This window comes from Loxodonta africana, chromosome 17, assembly GCF_030014295.1.
Source record: "Loxodonta africana isolate mLoxAfr1 chromosome 17, mLoxAfr1.hap2, whole genome shotgun sequence".
In the NCBI taxonomy this organism is placed as follows: domain Eukaryota; kingdom Metazoa; phylum Chordata; class Mammalia; order Proboscidea; family Elephantidae; genus Loxodonta; species Loxodonta africana.
The window spans coordinates 20,584,591-20,589,280 of NC_087358.1; the positions used below are offsets into that span (position 1 = coordinate 20,584,591).

Consider the following 4,690-nt stretch of genomic DNA (forward strand, 5'->3'; position numbering starts at 1 on the left):
AGGTTGACAATGGTGAAAAAAAACACCCTTTAGTGGAATGCATTTTAATCTCTTCTCTAAAAATACGTATCTTAAAACCATAAGGAAAAAAATGATATGAAAATCCTTGCGGAATGCTTTCACTATTAAAAGCTGATGGAAACTAAACATAAATTTTGAAGGAGCATACCAAGCTATGATAGTCCTGCAATCTGTAGATGACAAAACTTCCTTTTTTTGTTTATGTTTACACAGAATTTCCTTAAGACCCTAATGTAAATATATTTCACATCTCATGTTATTCAACAAATGATGGTTGCTGTGTATTTAGGTCTGCACATAAGACTGACTTTTTTCTTAAAGAAATAGTTCCAATATACACATAATACTTTACACACTTTTCCTCCTGTCATTATAATGGAAAAATATTTATTTGGAATATATGTTAGCATTTTAGTTAATCAATTTGTGAATAAATCACTTAATGAATTTTATTTAAAAAATTAAATTTCATGACCAGTGTCTTAGTTATCAAATGCTACTGTAACAGAAATACCACAAGTGGATAACTTTAACAAACAGAAATTTATTCTCTCACAGTTTAGGAGGCCAGAAGTCTGAATTCGGGGCACAAGCTCCGGGGAAAAGCTTTCTCTCTCTATCGGTGCTGGAGAAAGGTTCTTGTCATCAATCTTCCCCTGGTCTAGGAGCTTCTCAGCACTTCTTTCTTGGTGGCCTGAGGTCTCTCTCCTCTCTGTTTGATTCTTTCTTTTATATCTCAAAAGAGATTGACTCAAGATACAACCTAATCCTGTAGATTGAATCCTGCATCATTAATAACTGCCTCTAATCCTGCCTCATTAACATCATAGAGGTTAGGATTTACAACACACAGAATAATCATATCAGATCACAAAATGGAGGACAACCACACAATACCAGGAATCATGGCCTAGCCAAGTTGACAAACGTTTTGGGACAACAGATTTCAGTCCATAACATCCAGCCATCACGTTTATGTCAATGAGAGCAAACAATGTATTTGTGACACTTACATAATCATTGATGGCTTGATTTTAAGTTAAAAATAGGGCACATCTAAGGAATGGGACATTTGATTGAAAAATTATTTGGGGCAGGAATGGTAAACATTATGAAAAGTAGCAAATCAGTGAGCACCCTATTCAGTCTTATGAAAAAATATAATTTTCAAAGAGCTTCTTGGAACATTGGACATCTAAGCATTTTAAAACTATGTTTTAAACCTGATGCAAAAATCCAAGATTCAAGTAGAATTTTGCAAAAAATAATTCGATACCAGAATACCGGGCAGATTGTCCATAAGGAATCTAATTATGATTTTTTTTTTTTTTAATGACCCATGAAGGGTAAAGGCACAGGGTAGTAAGCACCTGAGCTCAGGTGGTTCTGTGTAAATGGGAGTTAAAAATAGGTATCATAAAGATGGTCTCCTCGGACTTGTGAACTAAATAAATGCTGGTGTGAAGCTGATAGAAATACTGTCTGGGTATTTAATCTTACCGAACTAGGAGAATAGTGATACTACTAACAAAAGAAGAGACATTAGATAGATAGATGGCTTTCAAAAGTGGTGACTTGGAATTAGATTAATGAATTTGTAATATTAGTTGTGAAGTGATTAAAGTATAGGAGGTGGGTCAAGTTGATTTAGGGGTAGAGATACAAGGCAATTTGTTCAGATTACGGAACAAATACCATGATGCCAAGATATGGAAAGCTCCTCTTCTTCAGTTGCGACTTTGACCAGGGAATAGCTAGCTTTGCTAAAGGGAGATATGAATGCTGCCCTAGGTGCCTCAGTGCACGGAACAAGGAAAACTCATTGCAACTAAGAGAATATGATTTACAGACAGAGTGCATTGGCACAAAGCACCATCAGGTTAGAAAAGAGGAAAGTCATTCAGGTGTGTTTACAAAGTAAGGCAGCCTGCCAGAATTAGGAAAAGCAAATTGGAGGAAAACAAAGAACGCCATAGAAGACATGTGATATGGAATCAGTATTCAATGTGCTTTGTGCAGGTGCAAAGAAAAATATGGCATTTTGGCTTATTAGTATTAAAGACCTTAAAGCAAGGAGCGGACATCCGGTACCGGCTGAGTTAGATAAGAGAAGAATGGGACTTGAATAAAGGGACCCACACGGACCAGAATTTGGGTGCACCCACATCCAGTTTGGATCCACGACATTCATTATTTTAGCTTCCAGGCAATGACACAAATAAGAAAAAAAATTTGGATTATCACATTATGATTTATTTATAAATATTCTACTTACTATGTTGTGCCCTGTGTTGTGAGTCACTGTATCAACTCATTAATGAGATATAAAGTGTGATCGCGCCTGGCACACTAAGGCAGGCGCAAGGTGACCCAGCTGGGAACAGCCTGATTAGAAAGTGGTTTTTGGAGATACTAGTTGTCATTCCTACCCTACAAAATACGTTGAGTCATAATCATCAAGATGATTGCACTCCCCATGACACTAACAGTAAATAGTAAAGCTGGGACTCGATGGCAAAATTATTTGTAGTATCTAATTATTGAGCACTTTATGTATACTAGAAATTATCAAAACACTCACATAATATTGGTTTAATCGTCACAGCAATTTGAGACGTGAATGCTGTTATAACACCACTTTACAGATTAAAAAAGAAGATAAGACAATAAGTGATATGGTGAAAGCCACCATAGCAAGCAAAAGATGGATCCAGGATTTGAACTCAGCTGTATCAAAATCCAAAACCTGAACATTTAATTACTATACTATATTATCTCAGAAGATGAGGTGTTGGTTTAAGATATTATGCTTCAACTTAAATCTATAATACACAATTAAATTATTTATATATGTGAGTTTTCACAAATAAGCCTTCACTCCCAAGCCTAGCTGCATGGCCTGGTGGAAACTGGAGCCTTGAGGCAGCAGCAGCAGCGGGGCAGCCCTGGCAGCCTGAGCCCAGTGATCTGCCCTTGACGCCATGACAGTGGCTGTGACGCGCCTTGGGGGGCAGGCCTGGGGGCTTGGGCCAGGTGCAGACAAACTCTTTCGTGGTGCTGGGTGGTGGAGAAAGCGTTGTCAGTGACTGCCCAGTTGCCCACACTAGTTTCCCACCACCTGGAGTAAAGCTGGGCCATGACAGCAGAAAAGTGACCGCAGTGGTAGCCACTCCAAACGGGGGTGCAGATTGTTCCCAGGATATAGCTTACACAGACATCAAGATGACTGGCAATGGCTCTTTTGGAATCTTGTACTAGGCATGACTGGCCGAGACTGAGGAGCTGGTCTTCATCCAGAAGGTTCTCCAGCACAAGAGGTTCAAGGAATGAGAGCTTTAGATTATGCGTAAACTGGATTACTGCAATATCATGAGGCCGAAATACCTTTTCTACTCCACTGATTTGGAATACCTGCCCAAGACCGGTGCCACGGTTTCACCAAGGCCAAGTTGACCATCCCTATCATCTATGTCAAGGTGTACACGTAACAGCTGTTCCCGAGCACCGCCTACATCTGCTCCCAAGGCGTGTGTCACCGTGTCATCCAGCCCCAGAACCTGCTGATGTACCCCAACATCGCTGCCCTAAAGCCCATCTTTCTTGCAGACAGTGGGTAAACCAGCTGGTGGACATCATCAAGGTGCTGAAAATAGCACCCTGGGAATAGATCTGAGAGATGAACCCCAACTACACTGAGTTCAAGTTCCTCCAGATTAAAACACAGCCCTGGACAGAGGTGTTTAAATCTCGATTGACACGGGAGGGTATTGTGCTCTGATCTAGACTGCTGGAGTAAACACCATCCTGGAGGCTTTCCCCACTGGAAATCTTTGACCATGGCTTCTTTGATGAACTCCTATGTCCTAGAACCCTGTTACCCAACAACCGCCTGCTTCCCCCACTCTTCAATTTCAGTCCTGGCCAACTCTCCTTCCAACCATCTCTCAAGGCCATTCTTATCTGTTCTCACTTGAGGTGCTGGTGGGCTCTGTCACCCTGACCCCATTCTCACAAGCTTCAGGTGAGCCTCAAACCAGCAGCCAATCGATGGCACAGCAATCCTAACTCTTCCTGAGCGCCCCACCAGCTATCCCTCCACCTGGGAGCCTAGGATTGGGGGCCACAGCCCACCATGCTCCTCTTGCCTTGGCTGGGTCCCTAGACAGAGGTTGCAGAGATAAATGAGTCCCTGTCCCCAGCTCCAGTTCCTCCTTCACCAGTGATACCCTTGTGGTGGGTTTATAAGAGGATTTTAACTGGTTGTGAGGAGGGAAGAGAAGGAAGTAAGGACAGGGGTGGGGGCATGATGACCTCCTACCCCCTTGGCCCCTCCACCCTCCTCCAACCCCCTCCCCTCCTGTGTCCCTTGTAAATAGAACCAGCCCCTGCTTCTTCTTCCCTTCCCTGGCTTCCAGGTGTAAATAGATTGTTATAGTGTATTTCTTAAAGAAAACGGTGATTTGCACCATCCAACCCGACCCCCTCCTCCAGCAGTGTCTCCCCTCTGTCTTCTGCCTTAAGGTCTCTTCTCTCCTCTCCCCACCCTGGAGGGCCAGAGAAGAGGGAGAGATCCTGATTGCCCTTGTTTCCACCGTCAGGTTTGCCTGTGTACAGACTTCCCTTCAATAAATTATTGACATCAAAAAAAGGCTTTACAAATAAGAGTTGC

General features: G+C 42.2%; 1 pseudogene; it reads left to right on the forward strand.

Moving 5' to 3' along the window:
- Positions 1-1,720: 1,720 nt before the first annotated feature.
- Positions 1,721-4,084, forward strand: LOC104845863 (glycogen synthase kinase-3 alpha-like; annotated as a pseudogene).
- The last annotated feature ends 606 nt before the right edge of the window (positions 4,085-4,690 follow it).